The following is a 15836-nucleotide window of genomic DNA, read 5'->3' on the forward strand; positions in this document are numbered from 1 at the left end:
GGCTGTTTGAGATCCTTAGTCTAGCCACTGGCCTCACAAAAACCACAGCTAACTTCCAGTGGATAGGAGATCAGTTAATGCCTTGATCAGGAATATGTGGATACATATATCTTTAGCTAGGCCTAGAAGACCCATGTTCGGTGTGGCAAGGATAATTAAGAAGGATGGCTACAGTAGAGGGAGAAGCAGGTCACGGAGACCTGCTGAACACCTTTAATCAAGTACTGTCATTGCAGTACTTAAATTGCATAGAAGTGGAAAGAGCAGGGAATTGTGGGGGCATTACAGAATTAAATCGGGCAGCTGGAATGGTGTGATGTGGGCTCTTTTAAAATGGTTCTGATAAGCATGCCTCATGTTACATGAGAACATATACATCCAGATGGTAAAATGTCATTGTCCTCTAATTCCAATATCAAATAATAGAAAAGCAACACAAATCTTGATTAGCTGCATATCTTCATCAATATTTTTATATCTGACCTGATGGGCAGCTATAAACTTGAGTATGGGAATGTTGATAAAGAGCAGATTGCTCCAGCAGTGGGGAAGTAGCTCCTTCGCCCACACAATTACTTTAGGAGCATAGCAAGACCTGCAGCATCAGCCAATCCTTAGGACAAGCTGTTATTGCTAGGACAGCATGGCGCCGGTTGGCAGCGTCTTGCTTTCATGCAAAGCAGCCGCTCCTGGCACCAGGTGGCTTTCAGCAAGTATGGGAGCTGCGGTGGCAGTCTCGCACTGGAGCACTATGAAGTGTCACCCATCTGGGGGCGAGCTGCTGTTGATCGGGTCTCGCTGGGAGCCCTGTCCTTGCTGCTCCGTTGTGGCTTGATAACAGAGGTCTCACTGCTGATGTAGGCCAAGTGGCTGCGTTAAGACAAGGCTGTGCTGAATTTGCACTCACCCAGGACAAGGAAACAAAACCAATCCTGCATTACGAAGGTGAGCTACTCTTTAGTGAGCTCATTGCCCCAAGCACGGTTTGTGGAAAAGGGCGTGGGATGGAATTTCAGCATTTTAGAAACTGAAGCATCCAGCTTTGGTTGTGTTTTACAGTTTTGACTGAGCTGGGTTTAGAAGCTAGGCTGATAAGGTGCTGTGATGGGTGAAATTCATTCATTTGGTATGTGCACTCGAAATGCTTATGAATATATACAGTCAGAGAGGAATAAGTAGCGGCATCCTAGAAGAGAAATTGTTTCATAAAAAAGACTATATTGAAGCACTGGGAAAAATACGACTGTGAAGATGTGTCTGCGATATGATGAAATGGTAAGAATAACATTTTGCAATGATGCATAACTTCTCCACAAGCTGTGGGAATTCTTGGTGATGTGGAATGGGTGGAATAATTGGATGAGAGTGCTTGAAATAATGAGAATTAGGGAGTTTAGCAACTTATTCACACTTTCCAAAGGCTTTCTTGTAGATGCCATTACAAAAAAGGCTATTTAAGGAAACTTAATACAGTGGAAACTCGTTTGGGAAAAAAAAATAGATGAAGTAAAGGACTAATTATTCTGTTCTCAGCACAAAAAGCATTAATAGTACAGTGTCCCACTAACAGCTGTTGAAAACAGAGACTTAAAATTGCTTGCTACAGCAATAGTGTGTAGTTTGCTGATGATTAGCGAGGATTTTCAAGAGTAAATGAAATGCTGGATGCAACTTAAAGCAGTCAAATACAAGCAAATAGGTTTTGAGGAAAAATAGTTTGGAAGTTCCCGTGCACTCAGTTGACTGTAACCCCTACATATAGTAGGTTGGGGGATTCTGTCTGCCATAAAATAGTGGATGGAAAGAACAATCTTGACAAACTTTAGTGAAGAAGAGCTGGCAGCTTCATTTTGTGGTGCAGCATCAAGTTGAAGAAATGAAATGAAGAAATGAAGAAAATGAAAGAAAATTGAAGAAATGAAAGAAAAACAGAACCTGAAATGGGAAAACGTGACATGGAAAAGGTAAGCGAAGTTTAAAAGGAGCAAGCATACACGTGTGTGTTGTGTTTTACAGAAAAAATAAAAGTGGGAGGTCGTCAGCAGCCAGTGGAAAACAGCCATTCTTGTTTTTTCTCTTTTTAGTTTCCATGAACAGTGGCATTTCAGATACGAAAAAGACGTGCATGAGCACCCTCTAGAGGACATTTAAAAGGGCTTCCTACGGGATAGCCTTTGCTTCTTCAAGGTTAGGTCCTCCATCCTTACTGCTGGGCTCTTTCCCTCGCCATCCTGACAAAATTGTAAAGTGGAGAAGTTAACGCCGGCCCCGGAGCCCCCGGGCGCTGGATTTCCCGCCGGGGGGCTCTCACGGTGATGCTGGGGGCACCCGGGCGACCTGGAAGCAACAGGGGTGTCCGAGGGTCATTTTGCAGCATCGGACTTTGCCTGGTTGGTACACAAGTACGACGGCGGCAGGGTCGTCTCATCTAGAGATTTGTCGGCTTTTGTATCGATTTCCCTGTGCATACGGCACAGAAAAGGTCGCTTTCACTAAAAGCAGAGACGGATCACACCGTGGCAGCCGAGCACGCAGCTCTGCCGCCTGCGGCAGCGCCGGGACGGCTCCCGGCTCCCCGGGGGGAGGAGGAGGAGGAGGAGGAGCCGGAGGCTGCCGGGGGGAGAAGGGGCGGCAGGTTTGGGATGAGGCGGGAGGAGGAGGAGGAGCTGGAGCGGCAGGAAGGGTGTTTCCCTGCGCAGCTCCCGGTTGAAGTGACTCAGACAGGAAACTCCCTGCCAGGCGCGGCCCAGGAGCGGACCCGCCGGGCCGACGCCACTCTCGGCGGCCGGGCCGGGCCGAGCGGAGCGGAGCCCCCGGGCGGGCGGACAGACGGGCCCCTCCCGCCGCCGGGCAGCGCCGTTCCCGGGAGCCGGCGGCGAGCGGGTGAGCAGCGCTTCCCCGGGCCCGGAGCGGCCTGCCCGCGGGGTGGGGACCGTCCCTTCGGCGGCGGCGACTCCGCCGCGCCGGGTGCGGCTTCATTCCCCTCCCCCGTTCGTAGACGCGTTATCTGAGGCGGCTGACGGTTCGGCGCACCTCTCGCTTGTGACCGCCAGCCCGGTACGCGTACGCGTTTGCGGTGCTCCCCCGGGCAGACCCCCTCACAGCAGGCTGCGGCCCGCCGAGCTGCGGGGCCTCCCCGGGCCGCCGGCTTGGAGGTGCTGGGGCCGCCGCGGGGGCTGCCGCTGCTCGGGCCGAGGCGGGCCCCGGGGTGCCGGGCGTCGCCTTGGAGGCGCTGCCGTGGCGGGGCGGCGGGAAGGGTCGGGCGGCGGCTTGGCCGGGCGCTGTGAGGCGGCTGTCGGCGGCGGGCAGGCGGCAGGTGGGCGCTCCCTCGGGCGGGCCCCGCCAGTGGGTAAAGCCTCAGGGGTCGCTCCCTAAAAGCCGATTTTAGTCTCCTCTTCTGGGTGTGGGGTCTGAACTGTTCTCTCGCACGCCTAGCCCGCGTGTCTGTCACGCAGGGGTGGTCGGAGTTCTGCTTCCTAGGCTGTCCAGGAGCGGGTTAGGTGGGGAAAAAACAAAAGTAAAAAGCCCTATGCAAGTTCGTCCTGCTCTTCAGATGAAGGAGGTTCCCCAGCGTCTGTCTAAGGATATAGAGTAACTTCCTCTTGAGGAAGTTGAGTTTTATCCAGTTAAAATAACTACGCTGTAGCGAGAACAGCAACATAAGCACGAAACTCTCCACATGGATGGTCTGGTACCCTGTCCCTCTCCTACCTGTCTCTGATGAGCAAAGAGGTGAAGACAGACACGCGCTTTGTCTGTGTGAGTATACCTGTAGTTCATCAGCAACTCTGCTAATCGTCTTTGCCCTTCAGTAGGGTCTCATTGCCTTGATTTTTATTCCTGCGCCGTTTGATGATGGGTTTGAGTAGCATTTAGACTTGTAAATGGTTGGTTGTGCCAGGGATTAGGAGGAAGTTGTCTTTGTGGGATGTAGCCAGTCTGCCTGAAGTGGTGGCTGGAGAGTGCGCGTTGGAGGGGGAAGAAAGCTGTCTGGAGGAATTTCTTCTTAATTAGAAGGTCATACCATGCTTTGCTGTAAACTGGGAAATGGAAAGCTTAGGCTAATGAGCAACTCCAGTCCTTATTGCATTCCAGTTACTTATTTGCCATAACTTTATTATAATAAACTTAACTGAACACATACACATGCAGTGTTGCTGGTTAGCATGTTTTTCAAAGTAGGACTTCTAATAATGCTGTAATGCAATTCTGCGATCTCTGGATTATGTTTATATTAATTGCACTTTTAAAAACTGTTTTATGCTTAGACCAAGTATCTCTGAGCTATGTGCTAGAGAATGCATTGCTAGTCCTTACTTAAGTGTTCTGGTTCTTGGCTTTATTTAAGTCCTACTTTTACCTTTCAAAAACTCTTTTTTGCATTTGTAAACACAGAGTTTTTCCGATTTAATGTAAAAGGCTCTTTAAGCGTTTCCAGACAACTGGTCTGTGAAGTCTCGCTGGTGCAGGCAGCCAGTGTCTCTGTAGCTGCCAGGAAGGAGGAGGAGGAATTCAGAAGCAGCCTGTACAGCATTGGGGTACAGCAGGAAGGCTCAGTACCAGTATCATCAAAGCTTGCTCAGCTTGCCCTCTAAGAAATGTACAGTAGGCTTTCTCTGCAGCAGCTTGAATTTTTTTTTGTAAAGGATGATGTGATTGATGGAATATCTCAGTTGTACTTTGTGGTTTTCAGATCGCTACACCTAATTTTTTTTTTTTTTTTAAGAATAAACATCTCAGAATCTTAGAAAAATAAACAAGAACACCCCCCCCAGCTGCCCTGCTGAAGATGAGTAAGGCTTTGTGTGTTTTGTTTACAGACCTTGGGTGTTATCAATTCCTATTGAGGGTCATGAGGAGGAGAGTGGAATGGTGTTTGAAATGTGTTCAGCAGTGTTAATTTAAAACTTCTGACTTTATAGATATCACAATATTTATAACTAAGTGGAGCTGAATTACATAAGTTGTTTTTAAAAAAAATCTATAAGAAAGGGAATGTTCCACAAACAATCCAGACTTTTCAGTTCTTAACTCCTGAATGTGTGACTTACAAAAGCTGGTAGTCCTTTAGTGATGTATGTGTAATATCCAGAGTGTTCATTAACAAAGTTATTGTTTCTTCAGTTTGCCTTAGGTGGAAATCAGCCCCTGGGCTTGAACCCACAAGTTCTCTTGACCCACTACAGAGACCTTAAAGTGTAATTAAATAATTAACAGATATCTGTTCCATGTTTTATGTTAGAAGCTTGTCTGATATACTCCTTGGTTTTGGTTAGTACTTTGTTTATTCATTCTGCAAGAGAGGTGCCTTGGAAGGTGGCTAGTTCCCAAGGGTAGGTTTCACAATCTTGTCATAACTCTCTTCTCAGAATCATCCGATTTTCATTTCTTGTTTTGTTTCTCAAAGATTTCCAAGATGTTCAGGCTGAGGTGGAAGCTTTAGGGCAGTTGGACTGGAGCTGCAAAGTTGGAACAAAAAGATGGAGTAAAAAATTCCCACAAAGCTCCTTTTCTTGGATTCAGTTTTATTCATCCTTTGGCCTGAAAGCTGCCAGAATCGCTTGCAGTGCTATACAGGAGAGAATTAATTTTAGCATAATTTCCACACGTTTTATGTGCGCATCAAGACAGTCTCATTTTACAGTTGTTGCTCTGCCTTCTTGGGGCAAGTTCTTCATGTGGTTCCTTTGCTGCACCAACAACTTTAATGTTGGGTGGCGTGTTATACCATAGTGAATCAGAAGTCAGCCGTATGATTGACTTCGCTTCTCTTGAAACAGTGACAGTGTGAGTTTCTGAATTTTTATTGTTTATATATATTTTAAATAGCTGTATTCTATGGCAAGCCCCAACTTAATAAGCAATTATTCTTGAACCAAATTAAGCGCTTGTTTACCTAGGGATGCTGCAGAAGCTTGACACAAGCCAAGCATGAATGGCCAGTGAAGTGGTTCGGGTGGATCCATGCATGTGCTTGGGAATGTGATTCATTTAAACAGTCCTAAGCTTCCATTTGGACATGCTCCTCTCAGATCACACAGAGATGGAATAGCAAATATAACAGATTTGGAAACTATTGATATTTAGAAGATATACTTTGTTATAAGTGGCCTCTGGCAGACCTTATTCTTGTAGGGCTTTTTTATTATTATTATTTTTTTTAGTTTTTGGATACATTGTTATTTGAATATGTAACAAATGAAAGCCACCTATATTTGTCTTTTTTTTGTGCATGTGTGCAGATCTGGCACAGTAACGTGAAAGAAGGACATTTCAACATTGTGAAATTGTATACCTAGAAAAACTTACTGACATCTTAGTCACGGTACTTTTATTTTAAGCTACAGACATCAGTTTAGGATTCTTCTTTACTATACATCTGCCCACAGAAGCTGATGTTTGTAGGGCTCAGGGTTACGCTTTGCTGTGTAATACTGATAACTGAGAGTGTGTATTGATTTGCTTGGTTTAAGTATAATTCCATTAATCCACATCACCTGCCTTTCTAGTGGTAAAATTAACATATGATACGTTGATGAGACTTGCTACAGGAAGGCAGAGAGTGCAAAATAGCAGATAATCTTTCTGTCTCTTGGCACCGAAAATGCTGTAACTCATCTTTTGGGTAGCTCCTTATTTCTTGTAAACACACTGACAAAAAACCCTGAAGCTTGTTTTCTTCATAGGACTTAAAAGATTTTCTCTGTGTCAGTATGTACTGTTTGCTCTCTACATCTATTATGTCTATAAATATATATGCATTCATAAATGTGTGCATTGTGGAGAAAATCCTGTCTTCAAACAGTTCAGTGTTTTTTGGGAAAAGTAGCAGTCTCGGGCTTCTAACTGTAAAAGGTAGGGTGATGGTAAATGTGGGTATGGCACAAATAATTGTCAGGCATTTGCCACCTCAGCAGAAACCCCTCTGCCCTCAGGCTAACCGTCAGCAGGACAGCAAGTGAATTTATAGCTGTGTAGCCTTTCTAGAGAAAGACCATTGTAGGGGAGGTGATTTAAGGCTGTGGGCAGCAGAGTTGAGAGCAGATCTGCCTGGGAAGGAAGCCCAGCTCTCCAGACCTCCACGGATGGGAGGTGGTTGTCCCAGGGATGGCTAGGAGCAACGCTTGTGCTGTGCTGCCATATCTCTTCCCCACATCTTAGCTCTTTCATCCCACTAGCACTCTGCTCCTGGTGTCAGGGACCCAAATGGGGCATCAGTCTCACGCCCAGTGAGGCACTGAGCTCAGGGAGGGCTCTCAGGGTGGAAATCCCTTTGTAGCCAAATGAGCTGCTTGCTGGGTGCTCCCTGCATGGGACCTACCTGGCTGTGGTCTGCCAGGTGTGGATCTGCAACCCTCCAAGTCACACAGTGAGATCCCTGTTAAACTCTTCTCAATAACCTGAGAGAAGTAAAGGTGAACGTGGTGGTCCTTCAGTTGGGTGGTTGCTCTCTGGTTCTGCATGTGTGTTGCTGGGACAGGTGCCCTGGCATAGGCGCAGCTTAAAGTGAACAACCTCCCCAGGAGGAGAGGTTCTACCTACTAACTTTAATAAAGCTTTTCTTATTTCAAATAACTGGGTAACGCTAACACGTGAGGGACTGACACTTCTGTTCTTGCTTTCATTAGAAGTAAATGCCAGGGCAGCAGGCTGTGGTGCCCCCCTTTCCCTGGTTTACAAAGCAGTTACTCGTGGAGTGAAATTGCCTGATTTCTCCATACTTGGACCAGATGCTGGGAGATTTTCTCAGTTTAACGGTATGTCTCTCAGCAAGCCTCTCACAGGGCTGGTTTCTGCAGGTCTGCTTTTCAGGAATGTTGGTCAGGAGGTAGTAGAATGACCAAGCAACTTTTTAAAGCCAAGAATCACTCATTTGGAGCAAAAAATGCCATTCCCCCTCCCTCCAGCAAAAGGCATCTTTAGACTTCAGACGGCGTGTAGACTCATGCTTATTAGATGACACTCTCTGCAAATGATTAGCAGGGTTGAGTCTTAGTAATGTTCTTATGAATTAATACAATATTAAGTAAAAGAAAAAAGTTAAATGGTGCTTTTGGTTTTAGAAACAAATACTCAGATTTCAAAACCAGTACTGTGGTTTTATGGTAGGATATGAGTCTCAAGAGTTGACATGCTAAGTAGTGATTCCAGCTGTGTAAATGGTACAAGGAGCTTTTGGAGATGCTTACTTTATGCACTGCAGGTATACAAGAGACTTGTTTCCAGGGTTTAGATAAAAGTACGGTAGTGCTGTATGTCACTTTAAAATACTTTAATTCTGATAGGGACATGGACACTTTGTTGGCAGGAAATAAAAATTCTATAGACCTGAGCTTGATTTATAGTCTTCTTTCAGTATAGCTCTAATTATTTTAAGTGGATTCACTGAAATATATTAAATCAATAACGAGAGTGCACTGAAACATACATTCTGAATGTAAAGTTCAGGTAAACTATCATGACATATTGCTCAAGATAGATGTGGATGCTCATCAGGTGATATCAGAAGTAAAGCTTTTGATGAATTTTCACTGAAAGTGCATATTTTCATGTATTGTATAAAAATGAAAGTATAAAATGTTACAGATGATGAGCTCTTTTAGAGGAAAAAGAAAGCTTAAGAAACTAAAAGCTATTTGCTTGTTTCCATTTCCTCCTCCACCCTGTCCTGTAGTATTTCCTTAATTTTTTAAGAGAACTATTAAAATATAACTTGCTTCTTGTCTGATTCTCCCCCTCCTCCCCAAAATGCACAGTGGTACATTTTTGTTAACAGCTTCTGAAGCCTGTTTTTTTTAAATACCATAATTTTGAAAAATTGTACGTTATTCTTGTACTGTGTTGGATATTAAATAAAAAGCTACTTTTAAGCATGAATAGTACCAATTTGCCTGAAGTATCTTCCAACTTGTTTTTCAGATGAAGTGTACATTTTTTTTGCTTCAATTGAAGTCGAGGGAGTTGTACTGCTGATTTTAGGAAATACTTTCAGGTTGATGGAAGGAGTGGGAATAACAGTGCACAGCCTCTGTTTTAAAGAGTCATTTTTACTGAAGCCTTTGTTCACTTTTTAGGCTTAAAATAAGTCAAGTGTCGAAGCCAGAGCTTCACCTGCAGATTTGCATTGAAAAAACGTGCTGGATATAATTAATGCCTGTCATGTCATCAGGGGCATATGCTGTAAGACGGAGCTGGATGCATAATGCGGAGGCGCTGCGGAAGGGAAACTCGGCAGCTGCCCTCAGTGGTGCTGTGGCTGGTGGCCTCCCCGTGGGCAGGGGCTGCTGCCCGGCGGGCTCCACCGAGAAGTGGTGAGACTGACCTTGGAGCACCTATGTCTGTCTGGAAATGGGCTCAAGAAGAGAGTACTATCTCTCTCTCCCCCCTGAGAAGACAACGTTTTCTTCTTTATTTCTCCCCAGTCTTGTGAAATGAAAGTACAGTTCAAGAACACGCATCCTTAAATAAACAGTTTGTCTAAGGCTGAGGGCTTGCATTATTTCTTAGATTGAAGTCTAAAGACTCCAGCCTCTTGTCTTTGTGGCTCATCTCCCTCACCTGCAATGTGATGGACTGGTGTTCAGCCCACCATCCACTGCTCCTTTTGGCATATGCACACAGGTGCACCCTTTTTGGTTAAAGTAACAGCAGTCCCCCCACACCAAATACAAAGGACAACCAACCAAACCCATGTTGAATAGGCATGAGTGATCTGTGATGGTAGTTTTTCTGCAGGATGAAAGGTGCTGTGTCTGAGCAATGCCGGGTTAGCTCCGAGTGCATGGGCTTTCTCCTCTTCTTTTGGCGGTGGTTATTGCTCTTGCTGCTTCCTTCCTTGTTCTTTGCAGAATCCATACATTGTGAATCTTATCCTTGCTATGAAACAAGAGAGCTTTTCACAACTGCCAAACTGTGGGAAAAGCTCTGTGCTGTGTGATAATCGCTGTGCTTCAGTGCTAAACTTTAGTCTTGCCCAAAGCAATGCTGTGCAGTGTTGCTTCCTAACACACCCATGCAACAGCAGGAAGAATCTGAAACAGAAGTATGGAAGAAATGCATGTTGAGGACAGCTGCAGGAGATAGCAGCAGCACAGCAAAATGGCCAAAGCAGCAAAACAAGAAGAGAAGGTTAAACAACAGAGGAGGGGAGAAGTGAACTGGGTGAGAGGAAAAGAACATGAAAAAGAGAAGGAGTTAGTCAAGAAGCAATAAAAAGAAAGAACTGGAAGTTGAAGGACAAGCAAAACAAAAGTTGCGGTTGCTGCAACTCAAAGATGTAGTATCAGGGGAGTGTTAAAGGGGTGAGGCAAATAGGTGTAGCAAAAGAGATCTCAGCACACCTAACCCAGAATGAGACAACAGTTAAATCTTTTAACTTTATTCCATCCTGAAGAGAGGCCAAATATTGTGGAAGGGGTTTTAATATGTATGCAAGTTTAGGATTAATACAGAGCTGAGTTAGTATTCTGAGTGAACATGGAAAAATGTAAGAATGAATTAGTAAATCAACACAAGTCCTGTCAGCCATCTAGCTCCACCAATAGCAGATTTTTAAATTTTATTTTATATTGGTGACTTATATCTTGGGCTTTAGGCTTAGGTACACAGATAAAACAAACCAAGCAAAACCTGTCTGTGAATTCTTGTAGCACAAGTGTCATTGCAGAGGGGGTTGCGTGCTGCAGACCAAGCTGCAGCGACAGGCCCTCCCTCCTTGTTCACATGCGTGGGATGCCTTTGGAGCAAACTTCACAGGGTTAGGCTTCTCCCATATCATCGTAATGGATTCTCAAATAAAACGAGTGGCAACAAGCAGAATCAGTTTCCCATTTTTGAAGAGTGTGTATCGCACTACACTTGAGATTCCTGCATGGGAATAGCATTTGACCCTACATTTTATCATCAGATTGTTGCATCTCTCTTTCGAAGCTTCAAGGTATGGAATGATAATGCAGATGCATAGTACTAGCCAGGCTGCATATCGAAATACCTGGTGATTATGTCGTCCACTGCAGGTACTGCTGCTGTAGAATTAGTATGTGCTCATCCACATGCTACTGCTGGCTGCTAGCACAGCAGGAAAAGATAAACCCACTCTTGTGGTAACTTGCTAGCAAGAATATAGTAACTCCAGCCTTGTGCTATGATACGGGAGTGCTAGGGTTACATGATGATCTCTAATTGTGGGAGAGTTTTCTTACTGATGCTTTAAAAGCGAGTAGCTAGCAGACCTCAGCCTGGTGGCAGGCATTAAGGAAGGTGATTCTCTCCCACCACGGCTCACCAGTCTTTATGTAGGCTTCGTCCAAAGAGCCTGAGAGGTCCCGTTCATAACCTGTTGTGATGATAGTAGAGTGTCAGGCCTTCCTGTCATCAGAAATGTGCTTGAATTCTTCCAGGACATTGGAAGGGAACACCTATAGTTAATTGACAAGCGTGACCGATTGTCATCTGAGTGCTGGTGGTCAGTGTGTCAGCGAGCCATTTTGGCTACATGACAGCATTGTTAGCAGTGGTGTCCTCCTGACCTTGATTATGGCATGGGAGGGAGGGAGGGAGGAGCAGTACTGACTCATGAAAGCGTGTCTTCTAGGTTGCAGAAACGGTGCTGCCGTTGCTTACCAAAGTATCTGATGCTGCACAGAATTCGGTGTCTGAGGTGATAAGGCTGGTGTATCACTGAGCGCTTGAACCTTGGTTGCACAGTCATAGCATAGTTATTGCTTGTGGGAAGAGAAGGGAATCGCTTGTCGTGATGTTTCCCTGCAGGGGACAGAAGCTGGACTGGTAGCAATGTAGGCTACCGTAACAAAGAAGATTGCGTGAAAAATTTACACGTGACTGAACACAAAGTGCTTTTCGTTTGGGAAGTTGAGATTTTCTAAAATAAGATATTCTGTGCTTTAGTATTATATTTTTCTCCAAACCTGTGTCTGCGCTTGGAAGCCTGCTTCCTCCCCTGCACCCCTCCAACGGCAGAGCAAAGCAGTTAATGTGAGCCATGCTGCCTCGTAGGAGTTTAATACTAAATTAATTGTTTCCATTATGTGGCCATTCTTCTGGGACTTGCTATGCTGCTGGGATGGGATAATTCAGCACCAGAATTTTTGTTTTCCCTTTTGCACCTCTTGAACCTTTTTTATTCCAGTCACAGACATATTTTTGAAAGCTTAATGGTATGTCAGATCTGTTGCACAAAGGACTGTCAGCTGCTGTTTGCTTTCTTCTGTCTTTTACTTTAATCAGACGGGCCAGTAAATGATGTGAAAAGCATTTTTCTTTGCTCCTTCAGTTTATGCAAATCTGTTGCTTAGGAACGAAGAGGAGTTCCAGTCCCAAAAGGAACATCTTATGCTGATCTCCTTGGCAAAAAGGCAGATTGTGCTGTCCAGAGCACGGAAAAAGAGCATTTGAACGGAGAAGATCCAGCGCATTGCTGGTCTCTGAAGCACTTCAGTTAACAGTCTGTTAAAATGTTTTCTGCTCAGTCCAAATTGATAGGTTTAATTAAAATAAAACTAAAAGGGGATTTTTGAGAGAGATCTTGGCGGTTTGAAAAAAAGGTGAATATTATAGTAGTCACTGTGCTGTTCTTGGAAGAGAAAATCTATTCCTTTTGTTAGCTCTTCCCTTCACAAAGGCCTTTTGTGATCAGAGTCTCAGGGTTTAACTTGAGTAGGAACATTACACACAATATTGAATCAAATTTTCTTCATAGAAAAATTATTTAATCGATTTTCTGTGAGCCATTAACATAGAAGAATGACACAGTGGAACAGAAGAAACCTGAAAATGTTGTGTTGCTATAGGGATAAAACTTAACTTCTGCTGCTGTGCAGGCCAAGCCTATACCTGTGGAAATGTTGTCATTAGTTCCAATGGAGTTCACTGGGATTGGTCCCATGGACCCTCGTTCAGCAGGCCGTTCAATCATCTTTTTAAATTTATCTCTATTTTAATTTCTCTCCTTCTGTGCATGGACTGCGGAATGCCTTTGTTTCTCCTTTATGAAGGATATGCTTCTCTTCTCCCTCTTTAACTGTTGTACATAGAATTTTCCTGATTTTTGTCATGGTATTCTGTCCTGTAAAGTAGAGTAAGCTTTATTTATTTATTTATTTATGCCTGTTTTAAAAAGACAAAACAACTCATGTGGATACACATTTCAATTCATGGATTGCATGGCAATTGTAATCTTCAGTATCGATGCCAGGCTTGAGATTTCTTAATTAATTTAAGATTCTGTCCTGGTTTCAGCTGGGATAGAGTTAATTTTCTTCCTAGTAACTGGTGTAGTGCTGTGTTTTGGATTTAGGTTGAGAATTATGTTGATAAGACACTGATGTTTTAGTTGTCGCTAAGTAGTGCTTACACTGGTCAAGGACTTTGCAGTTTCCCAAGCTCTGCCAGATGCACAAGAAGCTGGGAGGGGGCACAGCCAGGACAGCTGACCCCAACTGGCCAGAGGGCTATTCCATACCATATGATGTCATGCTCAGTATATAAAGCTGTGGGAAGGAATGGGGGGACGTTCAGAGTGATGGCGTTTGTCTTCCTAAGTAACTGTTACGCGTGATGGAGCCCTGCTTTCCTGGAGATGGCTGAACACCTGCCTGCCCATGGGAAGGAGTGAATGAATTCCTTGTTTTGCTTTGCTTGCATGTATGGCTTTTGCTTTACCTGTTAAACTGTCTTTATCTCAACTCACAAGTTTTCTCACTTTTGCTCTTCTGATTCTCTCCCCCATCCCACTGGGGGTGAGTGAGTGAGCGGCTGCGTGGGGCTGAGCTGCCGGCTGGGGTTAAACCACAACAGATTCAAAGATGCTTTTGCAGACTTAGGAACGAAGAGAGGCAATGTCAAAGGAAGTGTTGCTTGAAGTACAGACAGACTTCCTCTTTGTCTTATTTTGAGCCTGGGAACATGTACAAGCACTTGGAGATCAAATGCATCTATTTAAAAGCAAAAAGAAAAATGTGTCCAGTGGACTGCAAAAAGGCACAGGCCACCCCTTCCCAACACCTGTTTTCAGTCAAATGAAACAGTGTTCTCATCTGCAAAGTCATAATATTCTAAAATTTCTGTAATCCAGCAATTTTTTGTTAGTCATTTATACTCCACCTTAATTATCTCACTTTTTGGCATGATGATTCTCCATTTTTTTGGATATGAAAGAATTTTTTCCACTTACAAATTTCAGTGTTTGAGATCTTTTTGGGTTACGTAGAGCACGGTCTTAACAAAAATAATTCCCTGAACATCTCAAACACCTCTGCTTTCTTGGTCTGTATTCTCACGCTAGTATTTGCATGTGTTTTATTGGTGTTGGATGTATGCTAGTTTCAAGATCGTACTGGGTGCAACTGTGGCCCGTTCTGTGCAGCAGGAGGTGGGGTGTGCTGCAGCATCTCTTCTTGCCCCACTTGTGCAGTTGCACTAGCACGTTGCTGAACAAACCGTGGTAACTTCTCCCGCAGTGGAGAAAGAGAGAGGAACTGTGCTCGAGCGGGTCAGGCTTTGCTGATCCCAGCTCAGAGCGTGGCGTGTGGTCCCTGGCTGCTAGCTGCAGCCCTGAACTGCTGATCCAGCCTTTTGTCACCGGGGGCCTCAACCTCTCCTCCCGAGTGGTGAGAACTTGCCCTGCGGTTATGGTAGCCATAGGATATGTTTTTCCTGAACTGTTTCAGGCTGTTCGAAGTGCATTTTGAATGGATTCACGCTTCTTTTAAACTTAAAGTTTTCTTGGGAGTCATGGTTAGATGACTGAGAATATTTGTTTTTTGAGATGTGTATTTAAGATACTGATGTCCAAGAATGGTGAAGAAAATTAGTACCTGTGGTTTGACTTGTGGTTTGACTTGGTTTGTAAAAATGAAGAGTTTATGATAATTTCAGTGCTCAACCCTCTCTTGTGCATCTGAATGATGACTTTGTTTTATGCCTTGTTCCAGGAAAAGCACTTGCACTGTCTGTGTGAAGTTGGGCTCTTGTGTTTCCCTCTGTGCCCTGTTGCTTTTCCTTACAGAGGAAGATTAGCCAGTGCTGTTACTTGTCTTCTCACCCTGAGATTCAGCATGGCTCAACTCTTTGCCCATTTAGCTCTTCCTGCCTGCCTGGCCAAGTGCAGCCGAAGGTTGTGGTGTGCACGTTTGGGGCAGGGAGGGAGGGGGGCTGTCAAAAGAGAAAGCAGTGGTAAGTGGGCTGCTCTAAAGAGGATGGGGCCTCAGGAGGGGTTTGCTCTGCTATCGCTGCCGTGGGGACAGCCTAGGCAGCTGGCGGTTCGTTCAGGAGCAGATGGGACGTGCCTCATTTTTCAGCACCCGTTTTCAGAGTCCATCCGAAAAGTGGGATGAACGAGTGGAGGAAAGTTATTTCACCCATCACTTTTTAATCTACCACTATTAGCTTGCTGCAGCCCTTCATGCCAGGGCAGCTTGAGGACCTAACTGAACCCAGCTGAGCAAAGTCATTTGTTTTACTTCCAGACTATTGGGACATTCTTGTAATTCAGCTGAAGTTAAGCTGAAAAAAGCACAGATCCTTTACATTATTGTCTCTTTCATACTTTTTTTTTAATTGGAGGTTAATGATAAAAGGAAATCACCGTTCAGGAACAGCTGAGCTGGTGCCTAAATGAGATGAGCCTTTGCTCACCTTATCAGCTCCTGTGCCCTGGGTGGTGAGGTTGGCTGCTGTGCCTCCATGTGTAATGTTGGTGCTGGGGAGGGGTTCCCTCTCCATGGCATTGCCTGCTCACTCCTCAGATCTTTCCCTTGCCATGCTATCAGCTAAACCTTTCCTTCGTTTTCCATGGAAGTTTACCTTCCAGGGCACGA

The 15836-nt window shown here is 44.7% G+C and overlaps 1 protein-coding gene across 3 annotated transcripts in view; it reads left to right on the plus strand.

Annotated features, from left to right (window-relative positions):
* Positions 1-2700: 2700 nt before the first annotated feature.
* The window catches only part of CYFIP1 (cytoplasmic FMR1 interacting protein 1), a 78127-nt gene continuing 64991 nt past the window's right edge, over positions 2701-15836 (plus strand). Inside the window, exon 1 of one of the 3 annotated variants that reach the window (XM_072849604.1) lies at positions 2701-2883. The gene's annotated coding sequence lies outside the window, so the exon portion shown is untranslated. Of the gene's footprint in view, positions 2884-2927; positions 3058-3603; positions 3760-15836 lie in introns of those variants that run through there. The other 2 variants (XM_072849606.1, XM_072849605.1) reach the window with 2 other exon arrangements.

This window comes from Ciconia boyciana, chromosome 1, assembly GCF_034638445.1.
Source record: "Ciconia boyciana chromosome 1, ASM3463844v1, whole genome shotgun sequence".
NCBI classification, from domain to species: Eukaryota; Metazoa; Chordata; class Aves; order Ciconiiformes; family Ciconiidae; genus Ciconia; species Ciconia boyciana.